Source organism: Pinus tabuliformis, chromosome 3_2 (assembly GCF_031772625.1).
Source record: "Pinus tabuliformis cultivar Carrire ecotype Pingquan chromosome 3_2, CPIR1, whole genome shotgun sequence".
Classification (NCBI taxonomy): Eukaryota; Viridiplantae; Streptophyta; class Pinopsida; order Pinales; family Pinaceae; genus Pinus; species Pinus tabuliformis.
The window spans coordinates 982,124,293-982,148,833 of NC_142302.1; the positions used below are offsets into that span (position 1 = coordinate 982,124,293).

General features: G+C 39.9%; 1 pseudogene; it reads right to left on the reverse strand.

The window, feature by feature from the left end:
• Positions 1-1,219: 1,219 nt before the first annotated feature.
• On the reverse strand, positions 1,220-2,626 carry LOC149183905 (F-box/kelch-repeat protein At1g22040 pseudogene; annotated as a pseudogene).
• Between the last annotated feature and the right edge of the window lie 21,915 nt (positions 2,627-24,541).

Sequence of the window (24,541 nt, forward strand, 5' to 3'; positions counted from 1 at the left end):
GGATTCAATTTTGATCATTAATCTCTATTAGTCTCATTAGACTTCATATTAGTTTTAAAATCACTTTATGTTTTGGATAAACGATTGCATCTTTACATATGATACCCTTGCCAATGAATTTGGAAAACACCTTACACAACAAATTAATATGAAATTATGCCTTTCAAAAAATACATTGATCCATTTGCATAACGAACTTTTTGATGAATGTATGGTTACTTGAAACAAGTGCATTCTTTAGCCTTGGTGGGTTTGAAAGGGATTCTTTAGTGAAAGGAACTTAACACAGTGAATGCAATGAGGGGGCTGTTAATTCCTTTGGTGCTCAACATGGAGTTGATAACATTTATATACACTATTACTTAGTGTATAACAACAACACCACTCCTAAAACCATATATGAAGTCACTTTTCTTTACCCTTTTCATTTCATAAAGACAAGCAAGGTCTACTTACATAATTGTTAGCAAAATTGAATGAAAACAAAAAAATAAATGTCCAACATTTAAAGCTGAAAGCAGGAAAACCAAACACATAACCTTTTATGCATAAAACTTACTTTTACTATGGACGTTTTATGTGGTGAAAAGTTGGTATTTTGGGCTAAGATAAATTTATTCTTATAAACAAACCATACAAAACTAGCCAAAGAAAAGGTAAAACAAATACAATGCAATACTGCATGATTACTTTACTATCAGACAGATAAGACATATCTACAGAGCATGTAATACAAAGATCGTTGATTCACAATGTCAATAGAACTGTTATAAGGGACATTTTTATCGGTCCCATCAAATTCCAGCATCAACTACCAGATCAAAATGGAAAATGTGTTATATATACATTCTGTTGTTATTTATGGTACAAGGAAACTTCCCTTCCAGCCCTTACCCATGCTTAGGTGCTATGTCTGCATAGTATTTTCATATTATGCATAAAATTATTGCCAGCAAAAACTACCATTGATCATCATCTCTGAAAATAATATAAGATATCCATATAAGGTGTTGGCAGAAGAGTTGTACAATATTAATCAATTGTTCCAGTAAGAGATGTAAACTCTTAGAGAGACAAAGCAATGAGTGGTTGTGAAAAACGGGGTTTCGAGTTAAAAAATAGCCCCATACAGTGAATCATGTTACCCTGAGCAACTCTCCTTTCATAATATTTACAAAGTAACCGCAGCATGGAAGAAAAATAAATGTTAACCTTGGTCTTAGATCTGAAGGACCTGACAGCTAACTAGCTCAATAAAGCCAAAATGTCGACTAGCAATGCTCTTCCTATCAACCTCAGAATCAGAAATACTAGTAGAAGGATCGAAGGTCGATGACGATGAAGATGATGTAACTGCACCTTCGCTTGTGTCAGCCTGCAAAACAACGACATTGTCACTAATGTCTTTCGTAATAACATGAAGCTTTCCCAAGAATCCAGCTAGTAGGTAAGGTGACTCTGAATCTGTGTAATCTACAACAGGTACTTTCCTCAAAATGACTTTCCATGTATCTTCCTGGGGATCATACATTTTAATCTTACCGCTGTCTAATGAACTAGAAGGATCCAACACATACAAGTTACCATCCACCACAACGCTTAATTTTGTCCCTACCTGCCTTGCAGGCCAACCATCTCCCATACCGTTTGGCATCTCCAGCCAAGAATCAGTAGCAGGATCATAGGCTTCACCACCAACATCTACAAAGAAATGCCATGAATATAAGCTCTGTGGTACACATAGTTTTCCTCTAAATGATATCATTCTAGTAGCAATTGGTTTTAGCATATCTGCCAAAAAAGCTGTGGGTAGAACTTGAGCTTTTGCAAATGGCATGTTTGGAATTTGGGTCCAGGTATTTGTAACAGGATCATAAACCTCTGCCTACTGAAGTGGAGTCAATACACCTCTGCCCCTATTCACTCCACCTACCACATAAAGCTTGTTTTTCAGGAAAGCTGTTTTACAATAAGCCCTTGCAGTGGTCATAGGTGCGACTTCTGTCCATGCATTTATTCTTGGATCATAACGGCAGACGGATTTGAGAGCACATGCTTTAGCAAACCCTCCCAGAACATAGAGGCATCCATTAATGGCCCCTACGACATTACCACAAAAAGTTGTTCTATCTAGAGAATCTTTCCATCCAAACCAGCCCCTCACAAAACCTGTTAGCATGTAACCCAATGCTTCCATTGCATTCCATAAACTCCATCCCGTAGCTTGATTGAATTCCTCCTCATATATAAAAGCCGGCATAGGTGGCAAGCTATGCCATTTAGCTGATAACGGATCCAAAGCATTCCAGATGAGCTTTTCCTCTTTGTCTTTCATCAAAATGTATAGTCATTCTTCAGAGAAACCGATCTCTTTTCTTAATTCGAATATCTCTGAATCCCTTTATACGTGATTCCACGTTTTACAGACCAACTTCAAGTTGGAATAGCATCCACGAGGTACCCTGGCAAGAATCCTAATGGAGAGCTCATCGGGAAGAGCAGAAATTATCCTTGGTCTTTCATTCCCATTGACAACTACTAGTCTCTTCCTTTTACTACACTCGACTTGGGTTCTTGTTTGCTCATCTGAACCCTCTTTCCTGGAGTGGCTCCAAAATTTCCCCATAAAAGCTTGCAAGTCAAGGACCTTTGACACTTTGAATCATATAAGGTCTCAACCAATGATTTAAAATTTGAGCTGGTTCCGTTACACTGACCACTCAATCCACTGGTTGAAATTCAATCTTTATTTCCTTCAAGCGGGCCAGAACCACTGCATTTTCAATGATGGATCATGGGATGGTAAATTGAAAATTAAAGAAAAATTTCAATTGCTTATTAAGTAGGCAATTTCTCCCTTGCCCATACCTCCAGAATTCTTCAATTTCAACCCGAATTTTCCCAAAAACAACAGAAACCCCAATGCTTAAACAAGAAACCAGTCCAAAACACAATTCTAGTAGTAGAAATTTAAAGCTCCCATTAATTTTAGTGGTTGATCTTTAAATTTTGAAGGTAAACTCATGGAAATTCAACTCACCTGATGGAATTTGGGTCTGAAACTATTGAAATTCAACGGCCATAACGCTCCACCTTCACCTCAATCTCTGACATGTTTCTGCAGTTGCCGAAGATGAGAGAGAAACAATGGTTCCTTGAGTATGGCAAGCGCTGGGTAGTTTGAAAAGTTAGTTATGGAAACCGGATATTTGATCCAACGGTAGCAATTATTCGAATCGTCTAACATCAAATCAGACGGACGATAACAATGACAGCAAAGACCACAGGAAAGTTCATCTTAGAGGGAATGCCTTACGGCGTAATTAAAAAGTAATTTATTTATTTTTAGCTCAAATGAGAATTGTTTTTATTTTAAGTTTGTGCCTAGTCATAACAAGTAGTCATAGAAAGTACCTGGGAAATTTGTTACATTTTCTCATCTCACAACTTGTCCCTTTGTATGTTGACTTCTGAAACATCTTAGGGACTCTATATTGCTTCAAATTTCATTACATGTTTGTAAGAGTACATCTTACAATAACTTCCTAAAAAAAAACAAAATTTGCAACAATCATACATGAGTTGATGTTATTACCTTCCTCCTCCAATGGCTGGTTGAGGTCTAGGAGTGATACATCTTCTTTCCTTCTTGCAACATTAGACTCGAGATTGAGATTCAGAGAATGGATCTCGTCGTGTAAATCAACAATTTCTGTATGTAGTGCCTTGGTTTCATCCATCTATTTGGAAATCCTTTCATTCAAGTCTTGGACGTCTTCCATCAAATTAGTATTGGTTGTTAGCTCTTCTTGGAATTCCATATTCATTACTAGTGTTGTCGCTTTTTCTAGCACCTATAGAACAAGTGCTTTAGGTGATATGAATACTTCCTAGAGACAACCCCTAGGTTGATTGTAGACCACTTCCTAGGACATCTTAAGAGAGAAGTGCATTATGAATACGATGAGAAGGTATTTCTACTGCGCTCCAATTCTCACTTGGTTTGAAAAAGATAATAAAAGGGGCTTGGTTCAATAGTATTTCATTAAAGTAGACTCAAGAAAATACAAGGATCTGAATATACAGGGGGTAAATCAGACCGATCCCAAAGAGAAATGTCTCGCTCTAGTGGCCAAAACACAACAACAAGTAGCTTTAATATTGGCATTGTAGTAAAGTGAAGAGGAGGAGAGGAAGGAGGGAATTTTTGTGTAGGGATGGTTAAAATACATAATCCTAAGCAATGATGTTCTAGCAGAAATATGGAATAGGGAGGAGATGAAAGAGCGGAAAGAGTGGAGCGTAAATTAAAGTTTCAGGCCCTATATCTCATGGATACATTTATCACAAAACAACATAATTAAATCTGTGCTCATACAGGTACTGTAGGTTATAACTAACACAGGTAAATATGTCTTATACACAAGTACTGTTCACTATTTAGTAGCCTAGATACATCCATGAATCACAACGAAACCGACAACTTCATTAGACTATTTCAGAGGAAGAAAAACATATATGAAATAAGATTTACAGAAGGAAAAACATACTGTGCATTGCCATGATTGGAATCACCAAAGAGTTTCATTAATCTTCAAAATGAGTCACATTCACTAGTCCATTACATTCATCACTGTATCACTCAAGTCCCTTATGTACAGGCCATTAGAACCAAAATTGGAATCACAAAATTTGGACCCCTCATGTGCTGAATTCCAGAACCATTCTTAAGTGTTTCTTCCTCCCTTTTATAAGCAGAGGGAGAGCTTTGGAAATAGTTACAAAATATCTTGGCCTCATCTCCAACTGTCTGATAGACTATCTATCTCAGTGTCCGAAGGCCTGTTTGTTGGCATTATGATTCAGGTTTGGCGCTATGGCACAGGTGTTGTACTTGATGGCAACTCACTCAAGAGATAGATCTCTGTTCACGCTCTCAAAATCATAGAAAATGAGATACCCGCAGGTGAGCCTAAGAAAAGCTACGGACCCGCAGGTACCCCGAACAACAAATGCGGACATACCCGCAGGTACTCTGTTCAAAAGGTGCAAACCTCAATTTCACTCACTTCAATGCAGAGAAGCGCGCGCACATGGGAATTATTATGAATGGTCCATGGTATTTAGTCTGACGTATATGATCATATGGTTTTGGTTCATGGTATAGCATCTAAATTATTGAACCTCGGTTTTGGGTCCCTTGTATCGGTTCTCTATGGTTTTGATCCTTGGTTTGAGTATGGGCTTGCCTATAAAAAGGAAAGGAAATCATTTTGCTAGACACTTGTGAAATTTGAATATCTTAAGATCTGAAATTTTAGGTAATCAGTTTAAAAAGCTAGATCTAAATCAAGGTGAAATCTGTAAAGTGTAAGGTGGATCTATTGATAGGTTGTGATCTCTTGGGCGCGTGATTAGATCTATGGATTTGACAGTCTATGGCACATTGGAGGACTGTTAATTTGGCTCTATTTGGAGGTCTGCAGGCGATCCACAGCTCAGGTGCAGAGGTACGCAGCGCAGCAGAAGGCGCAGGTGTGGAGGTACGCAGCGCAGGAGAAGGCGCAGGTGCGGAGGTATGCAACGCAACAGAAGGCGCAGGTGCGGAGGTACGCAGCGCAGCAGAAGGCGCAGTTGCGGGGTACGCAGAGAAACAGAAGGATCAGGTGCGAAGGTACACTATCGGGCAGACAGTGCAGGTGTGGATCTAGGTAGAGGTACGTAGTTCAGCAGAAGGGCTAGGTGCAGAGGTACTCAGAGCAGAAGAAGAATCAGATGTGGATCTGCGCAGTCTAGACACAGAAGAATTGCGGATATTCGCAGGCTTCTATTGGTGAAGTTGCAGACCCTTTTTGAAATAATTATTGGCTACCTTTTATCTATTACTGCAGAGTTCTGGGTTTAGATTACTGGTATTGCTTTTCTGTTTATAGCATTATGAGAAGTTGGGTGATTCATTGGTTGATTATATAAGGAGATTGGTTGACTCACATGTACTTGATGATTATTTGATGTTCTTGGATCGAGTCTGAAAATTAATGAAACGTGGTCCTTGGAAGAAAAGTAGTAGAAGAGCTAAGGGGGTTGTAGCTCCCTTCCAAGAGAGACTGGAAAACGAGAGAGGGTTGTAGCTCTCTGCAGGTTGAAGCCTGCATACTGGTAAAGGACTGCACCAGTACAAAATCATTGTAAAAGAAGTTTCTAATTGAAAGAAGATAGAGACATATTGCAGCAGGTGGTTTTCACCCACATTGGGTTTCCACCTTATATCTGGTGTTCTTTGGTGTGACTATCTGTTTTTTCTTGTTCTTGTTCATTATTATATGGTACTGACATACAAGTTAATGATCAATATATGAAGAATAAATTAAAGTATAAATTTGGAAGGTATATTGAAAATTCACCCCCCCTCTCAGTATTATTTCCAACAATTGGTATCAGAGCAGGTCCTTCTGAAGAAGCTTGATCGCTTGAAGGAAGATTTATCATCATGAGCAACTACGAGAGGGAAGCATCAATCAGGCCACCGATTTTTGATGGGACAAACTTTGTATATTGGAAGGTAAGAGTTACTGCCTATCTTCAATCTCTTGGTACAGAAGTCTGGGATATCATAGATACAGGGTATACGTTTCCATCAACAACTCCTACAGATCTGACTGAGAAGAAGAAATATGAAACAAATGCAAAGGTGGTCAATACTCTATTAGGATGTCTATCTCAATCAGAATTTGTCAAGGCTATGCAGTATAAATCCGCAAAAGAAATACCAGACAAGATTGTTTTGGGCTATGAAGGAGATGATCAGGTAAAACGAGCAAAACTTCAAACCCTCAGAATTCAGTATGAAAATCTTAGAATGTACAATGATGAAAGTGTGGCTAACTATTTCCTTCTTGTAGATGAGATTGTTAATTATATGAAAAACTTGGGTGAAGAAATAAAAGAGGCTGTTGTGGTCGAAAAAGTTCTAAGATCTTTGTCCCCTAGGTTTGAATCTAAAGTTTTTGCAATAGAAGAAAAAGAGAATCTACGAAATCTTACCATGTCTCAGCTGCATGGAATTCTAACTGCTTATGAAATGAGGAAAGGAGGACCAACAGACAGAAGAGAAGATACATTCAAGGCTTCAGGCAAAGATCACTATGAGTCAGGACATCTATCCGAAGAAGGCGAAGAATCAAATTTTGTCAAGAATCTTCAACGAGGTGCTGGAAGATTCAAAGGTAAGTTACCTTTCAAATGCTTTGCTTGTGGAAGAGTCGGTCACTATGCTGCAAAGTGTCCACATAAAGACAATATTGATAAAGGTAAGGAACCTGTTAGGTGGAACAAGAAACAGAATGTAACTAAGAAAAGTTACTACACTCATGAAGACAGTGATGGACTTTCAAATAGTGACGAAGATGAACAAGGTAACAATTATAAACTCTTAATGGCTTTTGAAGATGATGATTTTGTGGATGCTATAGATGAAGGAAGTCTTTATGAAGAGATTTCTAGACTCAAAATATTTTTAGAAGAAAAGAATGTGATCATTGATACTCTTCAATTCCGACTTGCGGAAAAAGAAAAACTTCATGAAAAGTTAGAATGTGAAATTGTTGGTCTTAGAAAAGAGATGGAGAAAACAAAAGCTCTTAATCTTAAATTGGTCAAAGGATCTGAAATGGTGGATGAGATTATCAATGTGCAGCATTCTCCACTAATCAAGACAGGTCTGGGATATAATGGAAAAGCATCTCAAGCATCCACCTCCAAAAGTTATCTTGATGCAGTGAGGAGGAGCGAGCAAAGGCCTACTAGAAATCATCAGGTAAATCAGGGACAATTTACCTTAAGAATAAACAAAGACTATCAGGAAAATCGGGGGCAATCTACTTTAAGGACAAACAGAAGCCACAAATAGCCATAGATAAAATCTTCCCAATTAGCCTCAAGAATGGATGTCAGTAGAAACTACAATCGGTTGGTTGATAGATTTGATAATCGCAGGAGTTTATTCAATGGCCAATGTTTTTCTTGTCATAAATTTGGTCACAAAGTAGTTCAATGTGTTTCCTATAAGACAATCATGACTAGAGAAGCTCAAAAACATAGAAGTATGACTAGGATCATGAAAAGAACCTACAATAACTTTTCTGCCCTTGAAAATGAAATTGAATGTTCTATTTGTAACAATTTCGATCATGAATATTCTGAATGCAGGAGCAGGTTTCGGTAAACAAAGGAACAAGCCTCATATGCCAAAACATGGAGAATGAAGGAAACACAACTAGAGAGATGTGGTATAGCCTTATATGCAGAAGGGCAAGAAAACCAATGGTACATTGACAGTGGCTATTCAAAACACATGACAAGTGATAAGGAAAAACTCCAGTCATATAGTGCCTTGGAGAAGGAGAAGAAGGTCTCTTTTGGAAATGACACCCCTGCGCTCATAAAAGGTAAAGGTTCTGTTCAGTTGAAAGAAAAGGTCAAAGCTGGAAATGTTATGTATGTTGATGGGTTAAAGCATAATTTGTTGAGTGTCAGCCAGATGTGTGATCAAGGATCGGAGTTAATATTTCAATCAAATGGATGTAGTGTTCGTGATCTTGATACCGGAAAAACAGTGATCAAAGGCGTAAGGACTCCAAATAATTTATACATATTCAAAGAAGGACAACATCAATGCTATCTAAGCAAGAACGATGAACACTGCTTATGGCATAGAAGATTGGGGCATCTTAGCTTCTCACAGATAAGGAAAGCATGTAAATACCAAGCAGTTCATGGTCTTCCAGACATCAAAATTCCAGATAATACAATTTGCAAATCATGTCAGGTTGGTAAGAAAACCAGAACTAATTTACCTGAGAAGGAAGGATCAGCTAGCAGGCCACTTGAACTTGTCCATACTGATGTATGTGGGCCATCTAGGAAAAGGTCACCTCGAGGAGAAGAATATTTCATATTATTCAATGACGATTTTTCCAGGATGTGTTGGATAGGACTTATGAATCACAAAGATGAAGCCTTTGAAAAATTCAAATCATTCAAAGCCTTGGTGGAGAACGAATCAGATCACAAAATCAAATGCCTCAGGTTTGATAGAGGTGGGGAGTTTACCTCGAATTAATTTTTCGACTTTTGTGAAGAACATGGAATAAGAAGGGAATTCTCTACAGCCAGGACTCCTCAGCAAAATGGAGTGGTAGAAAGGATGAACAAAACGGTTCAAAAAATGGCTCGTGCTATGCTTGATGAGTCTGGAACTCCCGCAACCTTCTGGGGTGAAGTCGCATTTGATTCAGTTGTTATTCTCAACAAGACAAATATTCGGGTGAACAACACTCAAACTCCTCATGGACTCTGGTATGGTGAAACTCCTTCTGTAAAACATTTCAAAATTTTTGGAAGCAAATGCTATATTAAAAATAATGATGAAAATCTTGGCAGGTTTGAACCTAGAGCAGATGAAGGCATTCTCCTTGGTTATTCTCCTCACAACAAAGCATACACATGTTACAATAAAAGGCTTGGAAGAAATGTCGACAACATTGACGTAGTGGTGGATGAAAAAGAAAACACTTCCAAGCAGGTAAGATCTGAAAACTTCGAAGATGATGAGGACTATCCATCACCATCAAATCAGATTCATGATGAAGAAGAAACCCATGAGGCACCAGAGGAACAGATAAGGATAGAAGAAAAGACTCCATCCAGATATGTTCAAAAGAATCATCGAGAATCTCAAATTTTGGGGCAAAAGGAGGTAGGCGTACAAATAAGAAGAACAATTGCAGAAGCTTCAAGCTATTTGGCATTACTCTCCTCCACTGAACCACAAAATGTAAAAGAGGCATGCAAAGATGAATGCTGGGTCAAGGCAATGGATGAAGAACTTGAGCAGATCGAAAAGAACAACACTTGGGAATTGGTTCCTAGACCTAAAGATAAGAATGTCACAGGGACAAAATGGATCTTCAAAAACAAGTTGAATGAAAATGGTGAAGTAATTAGAAACAAGGCCAGACTTGTTTGTAAAGGGTATGCTCAACAAGAAGGAATAGACTTTGAAGAAACTTTTGCTCCTGTTGCAAGACTTGAGGCCATCCGAATGTTCCTTGCTCTCTCAAGCTTTCAGAAGTTCAAAGTATCTCAAATGGATGTGAAATCAGCCTTTCTGAATGGAGACTTAGAAGAAGAAGTGTACATTGAGCAACAAGATGGTTTCATTCTTGGGAATGATCCAAATCTTGTATGTAGACTAAAAAAGGCTCTCTATGGTCTTAAGCAGGCTCCAAGGGCTTGGTACTACTGCTTGGACGAATATCTTCATCAACAAGGTTTTTCAAAAGGGTCAGCAGATAGCAATCTTTATATAAAAATTGAAAATGACAAATTGCTAATACTTGTTGTGTATGTAGATGATATTATCTTTGGCAGCAATGAAGAAGCTATGAGTCAAAGCTTTGCCTCGGTGATGCAGAAAGAATTCGAAATGTCTTTGCTTGGAGAACTGACATATTTTCTTGGATTGAAAATCCAACAAAATGAAGGCGGTTTCTTTTTGTCTGAAACCAAGTATCTCAAGCAGATCTTGAAGAAATATGGCATGGAAGATGCAAAACCAGTTTGTACCCCTATGGTTACAGGATGCAGCCTCAGTGCAAATGATGAATCAGCAGCAGTGCATCAACCAACCTATAGATCCATGATTGGAAGTCTTCTTTATTTGACAGGTACCCGACCAGATGTGGAGTACCAAGGAAGGTATGTTTCGATGGTCATTTTGGTATCTTTTCATCAGAACTCAAAAGCCTTTTGCATGAGAAATCTAGATAATGATAAGAATTTATAACGAAACACGAGAGATTAATGAAAAGCACTGATAGTCGTCATTTCTATGTGCAGGAGGGAGGAAATACGGGAGGTGGCCATTCCAAAAGTAAAGACAAGGATGAGCTAATTGTTGTCCCTTTGACGGAAGACCGGAAACGAACCAAATCACAATGAATCAACCCAAGAAAGGACGCGGAGATACCAGCACGAAACAGAAAAGGGAAGAAGTAACGCAGTATTAATGTTTCTGCGAATCCCTCAGGATCTGAGATCCTGAGGGATCGCTATTTTACCTATTTTCTGTACCTAGATATCTCCGCCATCTTCCCTATAAAAGGGGTAGCACTGTTGGCTTCAGAGAGGGATCTTTTTGGGGGTGTAATTTCTTTTAAGGAAGATCAGGACTATGATCTTTATGTTTGGTTGAAGACTTGAGTTCCTGTAATTTTATTGCATGCTTTAATACAGACTTGTTCACTCTTTTATCTTTGAGCCTGGATCTATCTTAAGCGGTGTACCCCTGGAGGCTAAGGGCCCAGCCCTGGAGGACACTTGCTCTTGTATTATTACGCGTGGTTTCCGTGTGGTTTGTTCATAGACATAATCTGGTAATCTGCTGTGTTTTGAGAATATTTTATTACATGCTCTGTTGTGATTAAGTCATTTCGTGTTCTTGAACTTTATATCGATGCTATGTTATTTTACCAATTCTTTAAGCATTGATTAATCCCTACAGGACACTATTACTTTATTACATAATTCTTCACGATTGTGTTTTGCATTATAACAAGTCATCTAGAAAGATCTGTTTTACATGGGTATCGAATGTGACTATTCTTTATTATGAGATACAGTCGTATGTGTTTTAACAGAAGCAGATTAAGTATCGTGTGTTTCTAAGGTTCTATAGTATTGTTCCATCATATAAGATTGAGGGATTGGTGTTTTGATTGGCATGGTTAAATAGAGTTGCAGCTTAAAGAACTCAGTTATTACTTATTTTGATTACTGTTCTATTCTTGAACTGCTATTCCATTTACTTGCTGTTCCATTTATTTGCTATTCCATTTACTTGCTGTTCCATTTATTTGCTGTTCCATTTCAATTTGTTGTTCCATTTCCAGATTGCTAATTTGTTGTTTCTTGAGGACAGACTTAGTCTGTAGAGGACCCCAGCATCTGCTACTTGGTCCCCAGACCTCTGATCTGCTCCCATCAGCTATGAAAGGGATGTGTTATTGCTACCAAGCCCTTGGCTGATGTTCCATTTCATTATCACTTCTTTTATCTGTTGTTTCATTTCTAATCATTAAGAACGATCCTAGGCTGTAGCGAGCCCAGCATCTGCTATTTGGCTCCCAAACCTCTGATCTATTCTCATCAGTTATGAAAAGGATGGGTTATTGCTACCGAACCTTTGGCTGATGCAATACTTGGTGTGATTTAGTCCTTTGAAGTAGTTAAGTTGTAGACTTGCATTAGTTTACTTTCGTAGTTGTAAATAGCTGTACTACAAGCATTACTCTGGCAAATACTAGCCTCAGACTGAGACACCCTTTGAAATAACCAGACGATCCCGGATTGACATATTAATGTGAGGTAACTAGAGGTGAAAGAGACCCTTTTTATAGCTCTACATTTTGGCGTCGTTGCCGGGTAAGGAGTGTAGCCATTTGCCTTTTTCAGAGTAGTGTACGAACCTGCTAGGGAAGAATTGGGTTTTGAAAACGGAAGGTAAGAACCTACGTGCGGAGCATGTAAAAGCCCTACTCCTTTGCCCGTTTTCCTGCAGATTTGCTGTTATCTGCTTAAAATTTAGTAGTTAAATTGAGTGCATGACTAAGCAGAAAAAGCTAGAGAAAAATCCCAAACCGTTACCGAAACCAGAAAAAGCTAAGGGACTGGTGACCCTTGGTCGATCGAAATACATAGACGAAATCTATAAGAAAGCCGAATCTCAGCCTTCAGTAGGACCCAGGAAAGTTACTTCCAAACAACCTACTAGTTCCCTTCAGGCCTCAGGCTCACCATCTGAAGCCTTTGCTGAGGTGCATAGTCAGACTGACAAACAGGACTTTCAAGAAATTGAAAATTCTATTCCAGAACGACTGCAGGAAGGGAATCTAAGCAATCTTTGTGAAGGAGAAGGAGAAACAAGGGAAATTGGGGAGCCAAGATATCCTCCTAGGATAATTCAACCATTAAATAGCCCAGACAAGGGGAGCGCGGTAAAAATTATTATTGAAGACACCCTATTTCCTCAGACAAAAATTCCAGATAGAGGAAGTGCTATTAAAACTGTTCCTGTTGAAAATATTCCTCCTCAACCTAGGAATACCCTCTTAGATCTTCCGGAAGGTTATTGGCATATATTTGACCCAATGGCTCAAAATCCGCCAAACACCCAAACCTCTACATTACAATACCCCATAGTGGATTCCACAGCAAATGCTCTTATGAAAGCAATCCCCCTTCAACACATTCCTACATTTCACGGACTTACATCAGAGGACCCTGATGCATTCTTATTTGAATTTGATGTGCTATGCAGGGGATATGATTACTCCACTGACCCCCAGAAATTAAAATTGTTCCCCTCCACTTTGAAAGGGGCAGCTTTAAGATGGTTTATGGGTTTAGGTGGTGGAGTTATAAATAACTGGGAACAAATGAAAGAATCTTTCCTAAAGAAATATCAAGATTACTGTAGGTCTAGAGAACTGAAAGATGAAATATTTCAGATGATAGCTAGACCAAATGAAACATTAGAAGAATACGTGGAACGTTTCCAGTATAATCTACAAAGATCCCCTTATGCATCGTTGCCTTTGCCTGATAACGTGTTGAAAACAGCATTAATAAGGGGCATGAAAGAACAATGGATTGAAACATTAAACATTATGGGGAAAGGGGATATATATCAGGAAATTTTTGTTGACATAATTGATTTATGTATCAGGAGTTCGAGAGGCAGTACACGAATCAAACCAGCAGAACATGATCGATTTGCACGGGAAAATAAAATTTCATCAGAAGGAGTAACACGTGTGGAAATTGGGAATTTACTTGAAAATTTTAAAACTGATATACTAGGAACACTGACTACACAATTGGACGTTTTGCAGGCTAAGCAGAAACAAATGGAGGCAGAACAGAATTTAGCAATTTTCTGCCCCGGATGCAGGAAGAAGCATAGCCAGAAGGAATGCCCACTAGATACAGTTCAGACATGCGCCATTTGCACAAGGGATCACTCTACAGAAAGTTGTCCCTCATTACCTGGACTGAAAGCGGTATATAAGGAAGCGGAAGAAGAACCAGAAGCAGTGTATCTACTTAACCAGCGTCGTCAGTGGCAGCCGCGACAAACTGGTATGTTTTCAGACCCAGCTTCTTCTTTTCAGTATCCGCAATACAATACTCAACAGTATAATACATGGCAAAGTCAGTTTCAACGCCCATTTCCAAATTGGTCATCACAGTCATACCCTTCTGCAAACCCGTGGCTAAATCAGACAAGCCAATCTGGCTAGTCGAATCCTCCTTATCCCCCACCATACTGGCAAAGCAACCCTTATCCACCGCAATGGACTCCCCCCACTTCACAAAGTTCAACCTGGCAGAATAACTGACAGAGACCAACACAGCAGCCAGTAGGAAACATTCCTTTCCCTCAACCTACACTACCAGCTTTATAGCAAAACCCCCAATCTAATCTCAGACCCCAACTCCCAGCCCAGCCCAATCCCAATCCAAATAACGGACCGGTCCAAGCGCTCCAAATTTTAGAAACACCAGAAGAAGGACCCGATCTGAGGGAGTAAAATGATCTGCAGTTAAGATCTGGGCGTATCATTCAAACAGAGGGAAACAAAACAGTTCAGATTGAAGATCAGTCACTTAGAGAACAACTGTCACAAGAAGAGGATGAAAACAGGCAACAAACTCAGAATCAAGCAACTACATCCTCTCCCCTGTTCCCAGAACGTTTAGTCATACCTCGACTTATAGAGCAACCTAATTCTGACATTCTGGGAGAATTACAAAATTTGTACATAAAAATCCCGTTCCTTCAGGCCATTCAGGACATCCCAATATACGCTAAAACTATTAAGGAACTGTGCATAAAAATACCAAGAAGGAATGTAATAGATAATCCAAGAGTTCAAGTAGTCGGCACTTTATCTTACCTATTATCAGGAAAGGAAACACCTATTAAGTATGAAGATCCAGGAAACCCAATAGTAACTGTTCAAATTTATGGCCAAACCTTAACCAATGCCTTAGTTGATCTTGGAGCTGCAATCAATATATTGACCACCTCCACTTGCCAAAAGTTAGGAATTACATCTGCAGAACCTACTTCAACTTTGCTGGAATTGGTTGATTGATCTGTGGTCAGGCCAGAAGGCATATTGCATGATGTTATGGTCTCAGTTGATTCCTGGGAATACCCAACTGATTTTCTGATAATAAATCCTAAAACCTGACTAGATGGACATCCATTGATCTTAGGAAGGCCTTGGCTCGCTATCGCTGATGCCTACATCGGCTGTCGGCAAGGAAACATGATCATAACTAAGGGGGCAGATATTAAGAACTTAGTACTATATCCCCCAGCACAGCCAAGCATCACAATAGTCAAAACTAATAGGCACCCTGTATCATATCTTACTGACAACATTAGATCTCCATTAACTATACAAGAATCGATAGAGTTCAAAAATCAAACAGAAGATGATGCCATCAGTAATTTTATTAGTCAAACTGAACTCACATCTCGTACCCAGTGTCATATGATAAAAGCAACATTTGATAACGAAGTAGAGGAGGAACCTCTGAAAGATGTGCATGACCATACAATCCCTGTCACGTCAGTTGCACATAGTAAAATAGTGGAAATCGAACCTGGGAAGACCTTAAACATTAACGCCAACCTTACATCGGAACAAGAAACAAAACTCATCCATGTTTTCACAAAATATAAAAATGCATTTGCACGGGATTACCCCAATATGAAAGGAATTGATCCTCAATTGTGTACACACCACATCTACATAGAGAATGATGCAAAACCTATTAGACAACCTCAGAGAAGATTAAATCCTCATCTAAAAGAAGTAGTAAAAGCTGAGCTCCAAAAACTTTTAGATGTTAACTTTATCTACCCTATCTCTGATAGTAAGTGGGTCTCCCCGCTTGTGGTGGTACTGAAAAAGAATGGGAAGTGGAGAATCTGCGTGGACTATAGAGAACTAAATAAGGCAACGCAGAAAGATCACTTTCCTCTCCCATTCATCGATCAAGTATTGGACACTTTGGCAGGCAAGAAATTCTTTTCTTTTCTTGATGGCTTCAGTGCGTATAACCAAATACAGATTGCCCCTGAAGATCAGGATAAAACTACTTTTACTTGTCCTTGGGGAACATTTGCCTACCGAGTTTTACCTTTTGGTTTATGTAATGCCCCTGCCACATTCCAAAGGGCTATTCTTAGCATATTTGCAGATCTGATAAATGAAGGATTGGAAGTATATATGGATGATTTCACTCCATACGGAGAAGAGTTTGATCCAGCATTGGAAACACTAGAAAAAGTCCTACAACGCTGTATAGCTACCAGGCTTTATCTAAGCCATGAAAAGTGCTACATGATGATGACAGAAGGACTTATTCTAGGGCACTATATTTCAGCAGCCCGCATACAGGTAGACCCAGCCAAAATCCAAATACTTTTGCTTATTCCTACTCCTACTACTCAAACAGAGGTACGTAGCTTCCTTGGATTCTCTGGTTATTACAGAAGATTTATAGAAAATTATTCACGTATTGCTGCACCATTGTATGCACTAATTGGTAATATTGATTTCCTTTGGATAGAGAAATGTGAACGTGCTTTCAATGAACTGAAAAAGCTTGTATCTACAGCCCCAGTCCTTCGCGGACCAAACTGGGAGTTTCCATTTCAGATATCATCCGATGCCTCAGATACAGCCATTGGAGCAGTCCTTGGTCAGGAGGAGGATAGAAAACCATACGCCATTTATTACATTAGCAAAAATCTATCCCCTGCTGAATTAAATTATAATGTAACTAAAAAGGAATTTCTAGCTGTTATACATGCTATCAATAAATTCAGACATTACATCACTGGATATCCTGTTATCTTGTACACAGATCATTCTGCTATAAAGTATCTAGCAAATAAACCTGTCACAAATGGCAGAATAACCAGATGGCTGATTTTATTGCAGGAGTTTGACATTACAATCAAGGATCGACCTGGCAAAGAAAACCCGGTAGCTGATTTCCTCTCAAGAATGCCAAAACCAGTCGATGCAACAGCAGTTGAAGATCAGTTTCCAGATGAGCATCTCTTTGCTGTTTCTATTCAAACACCCTGGTATGCTGATGTCGCCAATTACCTAGCAGTAGGTAAGTTACCAAAACATCTAACCGCTAATGAGCGAAAACAAATTGTCCAGCGAAGTACCAGATTTTCCTGGATTGGAGGCTATTTATTTCACATAGGGGCAGACATGCAAATCAGGAGGTGCGTTTGACAAGATGAAATCTTTGATATATTGAAAGCATGCCATGACCAACCATGTGGTGGACATTTTGTTGATCGCAGGACTGCACATAAAGTATTACATACAGGGTATTATTGGCCCACAATTTTTAAAGATGCAAAGAAATTTGTCCAAGCATGTGATAGTTGCCAGAGAGCGGGACGCCCTAGTCACTCAGATGAGATGCCCTTGAAACCACATCTAGTCATCGAACCATTTGAGCGATGGGCCCTTGATTTCGTGGGGCCAATCAACCCACCATCAAACTAGAAAACATACATTCTAGTGGCAACAGAATATGTCACTAAATGGGTTGAAGCGGAAGCCTTGCCCAGGGCTACAGAAGAATCTGTTATACAGTTCCTGCTCCATCTATTTGTGCGCTATGGCCTCCCTAGAGAGATAATCACAGATGGAGGGCCACAATTTGCTGGAAACAGAATAGCGGAAACACTCAACAATTATCATGTTCAGCATAAAATGACCACCCCATATCACCCACAGGCAAATGGGCAAGTAGAAAGCAGCAACAAGATAATAGAAACAATTCTAACCAAAACAGTTGCATCACATAGATGCGATTGGGCTGCCAGACTACCAGAAGCACTGTGGGTTTATAGAACAACATGGAGAAGCACCACTGGCCACTCACCTTACCAGCTTATGTTTGGAAAACAGCCTATCTTTCCTATAGAATTTGAAATCCAGACATTACGAACAGCACAAGAAGTAGGGTTAGACTTAACCGAGGCGCAAACTAATCGATTGCAACAGATTAATGAGCTGGATGAAATTAGACTCTCTGCACTTCAACATACTGCCCTGATACAGCAGCAAAGAGCTAAGTGGCATGATGCTCTCATCAAAAATAGAGTCTTCCATGAAGGAGACTGGGCTCTTTTATATGACTCTAGATTTCAGGACTTCCCCGGGAAACTCCAGACTCGTTGGTTGGGACCATATGAAATTCAGAAAGTACATGACAATGGTACCCTCACACTAATTACTATTGATGGTTCTGGGTATACCTTTAAGGCAAACGGCCATCGAGTCCGTCTCTATCGCAAACCATTTACTCGGGAGTCCTTTTGCCAGAAATTATGCGAAGATTCAGATATGGAGATCTTACGGGAGGAAGACAAGTCTCCTCCACCTGTAACTCGCTAAGAAGTTTACTTTTATTTACAATTTGTATATAATTCTTTGAATTGTTTTTGTACATATTTTTTACAGCATGTTGTGATTTTTGCTGTTCCTTTTTCAAAAGGAACAACACTTGTGATTTTTGTTGTTCCTTTTTCAAAAGGAACAACACTTGCGATTTTTGCTGTTCCTTTTTCAAAAGGAACAGCATTTGTGATTTTTGCTGTTCCTTTTTCAAAAGGAACAACACTTGTGATTTTTGCTGTTCCTTTTTCAAAAGGAACAACACTTGTGATTTTTTTGCTGTTCCTTTTTCAAAAGGAACAGCACTTGTGATTTTTGCTGTTCCTTTTCCAAAAGGAACAACACTTGCGATTTTTGATGTTCCTTTTTCAAAAGGAACAACACTTGTGATTTTTGCTGTTCCTTTTTCAAAAGGAACAACACTTGTGATTTTTGCTGTTCCTTTTTCAAAAGGGACAACATTTCTGATTTTTGCTGTTTCTTTTCTAAAAATGAACAGCACTTGAGTGTTCTTGCTGTTCCTTTCTCAAAAAGAATAACATTTTTGTGTTTTTGCTGTCTCCGAAAGAAACAACACGGTTTGATTTCTGCCGGTCTTTTTCCAAAGGAACGATATTTGTTTGATTTTATTGAACTGCACCATTGATTTCCACTGCTCCTTTCTCTAAACGAACAACCGTTGTTGTATCTTTCCTTGAAACTACACTACTCATATGTTTTAAAACAACTTGTTCCTTCTCAAGGATGCAGAGTGCTAATGGTCTTTAGAATACAGCTATCTACTTATGTGATGGAAACAAAAGCACAGTATACAGAAATCGGTAAATCATAAATCGCTATCCTTATAAGCAACTACCCTGAATTGATGAAAGGATGTAGGGAAAAGATATGCTTACTTATCACCTTTTGTTGCCATTGTTCTACTAACTCTGTTCTGATTGGTAATCTCTATCATGCTGATTTTTTATCTATTTTAATTATCATTCACCAATAAGATCAAAGAGTTTATATCTTCCTATTGGGATTTTAAGACTTCTTCCACCGTTCCTACTCTTAAGGAGTGCGGAACCACCCTTTGTGTATAAACAGGAAAGGTTCTCTATTAAAACCAAAGAAAAAAGAAGCAAGCAAAGCAGTTTTGTCAAATTGCAGGATAGGGAGTCTCATTACGAGCTCGCCTACCATGATCATCAGGATGGAAGCGAAGTGGCATTCCCATTAGGGCCACCACACCCGGGAAATGGTCCAAAAGGTATATCAAAATAAATAAATAACCCTTGGAACAGGAGGTCTCACCATGAGCCGGCCTACCCACTATTCGCTCCTTCCTCGTGAATGGCACTATGACTAACTGGTTACCAAGCCTGCATAGTGACCTACAGTTTTGACATCACATAACACTTCCTCGCATACACAAAGGACTATGGTTCCCGGGGTGAAATAAACAACTCTGCCAAGGTTATGGACACCTGTTGGCAGCAGAGCTCTGTTAATGGTATCGAAGTTGTAACCTTTACACCAATGGGTAAGGAAATTATAACCTTTGTATCTTATAACGTGATAATTTAATTACCCAGCCATATACCGCATGACTATTTATTACCGCCAATCATTACGGAGCTAGTGACAGTGACCGCATGGGGCTCGCTAATTATGGCAAATGTCTATTCCCGAACTTCCATCAACTCACCACAGTCGCTTACGTATTAAAAGCGATTTAACTTTTCACCTCGATTCCAGTAATACGTTGTTTTTGCGGACATGGCATATTTTCATAAGTTGCTCCATAAAGGCCTCGCGGACAAAGCAGACGCTGCTCCTTTATTTGACGGCTGGGACAGCCTATCATATTGTAGGGGGGGGAGTAACCTCATTATTCCCTAGAATACGTGTCAGCCCGTTATTCGAGAAGATCTTGTACTTGAGCACAGCACGGCTCAACGGTATGATCATTTGCCATTTTTGTTTCTTCTGCATGAATCGTTGTTCGAAGTTATTTCCATTGCATACGCCGTTGTATTTAAATTTGAACGAGAAACTCGCCACCAGCTTCTCTGTGTCTTAACGAACAGCTGTTGTTCCTTTGAGAATTTGCAAGTGAAGCCATGGGTGGAAGGTCAGTCCGTAGAGAACCACAGACATTGACTGTTTTAGCTGCAGCCCGAAGAATTCTGAAGAAAGCAGGATGGTTGACCTACCTCAACCGCCTGAAGGAGTCTAATGAAACTGTTGCGAAGGAATTTTTACAAAACCTGCAGGAAGAACATTCCACAATTAGAGGAAAATGAATAGAGGTCACGGATGATATAATAGCAAAAGTCACAGGACTACCGGCCACATGGCCTGTATGGACAATAAAGACGGAAAGGCTGCAGAAGATTGTGGAAATCTTTCAGGACGAGGGCCAGATCTTAACAGTTCGAGGAAAAGGGGTGCTACCAGCAATTCTAGGAGAGCCATGGGCAGAATTGGTGAAAATTGTCTAGAGCTACATTACTTGCGAGGGCAGAAAAGACGTGGTAAGACCACGACATCTAAAACTCCTAACTGTCTTAAAACAAAAATGTTCTGTGAATTTACCTGCATTGCTTAATTCGCTATTGCATGATGTGGCACGAAGCATGAAAAAGGCACAGCACAAAGAATCTGTGGTTAGCCACCACAGATTAATTCGTTTGATAGTAAACCATAGGAAGAATTAATTGATATTATTAATAAAGGGACGGCCACGTCTGGACTCCCAGAAAAACGAAAACAAATTGATAGCACACCCCAATGCCCAGAGAAGCGAAAGAAGGACGCTTGCACAGAAGTGCAAGCTGAAAGACAAGCCGAGAAACAAGCAGAAAAGCAACTTGAGAAACAACCCGACACTGGTACATCTGAGCAACCAGCAAAACGTAGAAAGTTGGCACGGCTTGCAGGGTTACAAGCAGAGCTGAAGAAACCCCGGGCTCACACGAGCCAAGCAATAGAAATTATAGATGAGCAATCGGCAGAGACAGATACAGAAGAAGAAAGTAATGAGGACGTAGAACAGTCCACAGGGACAGAGGCGGAAGAAGAAAATAGCAGAGAAACAGATCAGTCCGCCGAGGCAGAAACAGAAGAGGAAGACGAAGAACAGTCAGCGGAAACAAAAATAGGAGGAGAAGAAAAACAGGATGAAGAAGAAGAAGGAGACGAGAAAGAAGAAGTTGAGCGGCCCGAGTAGGAGGAAGAAATGGAACAGCAGGAAGGAAGCCCAGTACAAAACCCGATAGGGGAAGATGAATTGGCCAATATTCTGGCCAATATGGGCGAGTATGGCCAGCCCCTGAGTCCATCCAACCTCCAGGCCGAAGAATAAACCCAGGAAAAATATGCACCCAAGGAAGTGCATATGGAAGAAGCAGAAGTAGAAATTTCACCCGTCCATGATGAGAAGGAAACAGAAAATATCAGGCAGGAACGACCCGTTCCTAGTCAGAAGGCACCAGAGGAGAATCCGGAGGAAATAAGGGCAGAGGAAGAATTGGCCCAAGAAACAATAGAGCCAAGAAAGGTTCTTACCCCGGATCAACCACCTCAAGAAGAAAATTCGGAAATTAGTCACACTCCAACCCACGACAAACAGTCAGCTATTCTTTCTGAGAAGTTGATGAAAATAAGGGAATTGCAAAAGGAAAAAGGGACACTGTTAAACGTGATAGTCAGGCTTCGCCAGTAGATTAGGCTTCTAAAAGTAAGACAAAGGGGGGTAGGGACCTCAACAAGAAAAAATCCGGCCACGCCAATAAGACCCCGTAAGAATAAAAGGCGAAGAACCGGGAGCCGTTCCACTACTCAAAATCCTGACAGAAGCCAAACTGCTGTCCCTAATGAAGCAAAAAGACAAACTGCTGTTCCAATTGAAACAGAAGGACAGACTGCTGTTCCATTTGAAAAGGAACAACAGTGGGCTGGAGTTCGTGTTAAAATTGAAAAAGATAATAAGGTGGTTCAGACGGAGGCACCACCTTCGGGAGTAATAAGGGTTATGAATTCAAAGCAGCATAATAAGAAACTCCAAGTAAAGCTCCCAGCCTCCACAGATGCATGGAAAAAGGACCCAAGAACAAGAACCCTCCACCATCATTTGAAGCAGGCTCAGCAAGAAGCAGAAAAGCTCAGGGAAAAAACGGTCCCCCGTGAAAAATATGAGGAATTACAGCAGCAGTTAAGGAACGTCAACCTGTCAGAAAGCCAAGCCTTTGAAGGATGGTGAAAGGAGCAAGAGAAAGTTGCCAAGGTAACCCATAGATTAGATGTAGTTATTAAACAAATGGATACCTTGTGTGCTCTGTACAATGATGCCCTAGCATGTATAGCTCCTGCCAAAAATTATGCCCTGTTTCTAATGGAAAGATACTTACAATTGAAAATTAAAGCCGTTAGGGCAGGTGCTCCCATAGAAATTAACACTATAGACGATTTTATAAACTGATGTAAGCATTATGGGGTAAAAGTACAAAGGTTATTGTGTGAATTTTACCTGCATAACCTTGTACTAGAACAAGAGACCGAGCTGAACCCTGGCCCTTTTGTTAGAGATATTCAATTACAAGCATTCATTTCATTTATAGTTAATCAGATTAAATGGCTCAAAGCCTACAATGCATTTCAGAGACAAGAAAATGGATTAGACCTATGGGTAAGAGCTGAGCCTAGAGACCCGGAACAGTTATGGAGAAGTCATAGAAATCTCATGAGGGCTCCAGGCGTGATTGAAGCATTAGGACCCATGCATGAAGCAATCATTCGGAAAGGGCTTGAATTCTTTTCTTCTATTAAAGACCCTGCCATTGAAGCAGCTAAATTTCGATATCGGGTATCCAATCCAAATATTCAGCTTCGAGAGCCGTTTAAGTATGAAAATTTCAAGCTTGCTGCTAACCGATTCCCCCTCTATGCTGAAATTTTTTTTGAGGGCAGGGCCATCCTGGTTAGGATATAGGTTCCGGAGTCCAATCATTTAGCATCCTGCACCCGGATACCAAGCCCTGTATGAAATGCCCGAGGGCCAGACAAGCCATTTCTTTGATCATCTAGTTTCGCATCATGGGTGTAGGACCCCACACGAAATTCCATCTCCAGCCTACTCCCTCATTGCTCTGCATGTCAACTACAATGTTTTCATGAGGCCATGAAAAAGGGTAAGCTGGGGGGTGTGTGGAGTACCAAGGAAGGTATGTTTCGATGGTCATTTTGGTATCTTTTCATCAGAACTCAAAAGCCTTTTGCATGAGAAATCTAGATAATGATAAGAATTTATAACGAAACACGAGAGATTAATGAAAAGCACTGATAGTCGTCATTTCTATGTGCAGGAGGGAGGAAATACGGGAGGTGGCCATTCCAAAAGTAAAGACAAGGATGAGCTAACTGCTGTCCCTTTGACGGAAGACCGGAAACGAACCAGATCACAACGAATCAACCCAAGAAAGGACGCGGAGATACCAGCACGAAACAGAAAAGGGAAGAAGTAACGCAGTATTAATGATTCTGCGAATCCCTCAGGATCTGAGATCCTGAGGGATCGCTATTTTACCTATTTTCTGTACCTAGATATCTCCGCCATCTTCCCTATAAAAGGGGTAGCACTGTTGGCTTCAGAGAGGGATCTTTTTGGGGGTGTAATTTCTTTTAAGGAAGATCAGGACTATGATCTTTATGTTCGGTTGAAGACTTGAGTTCCTGTAATTTTATTGCATGCTTTAATACAGACTCGTTCACTCTTTTATCTTTGAGCCTGGATCTATCTTAAGCGGTGTACCCCTGGAGGCTTAGGGCCCGGCCCTGGAGGACACTTGCTCTTGTATTATTACGCGTGGTTTCCATGTGGTTTGTTCATAGACGTAATCTGGTAATCTGCTGTGTTTTGAGAATATTTTATTACATGCTCTGTTGTGATTAAGTCATTTCGTGTTCTTGAACTTTATATCGATGCTATGTTA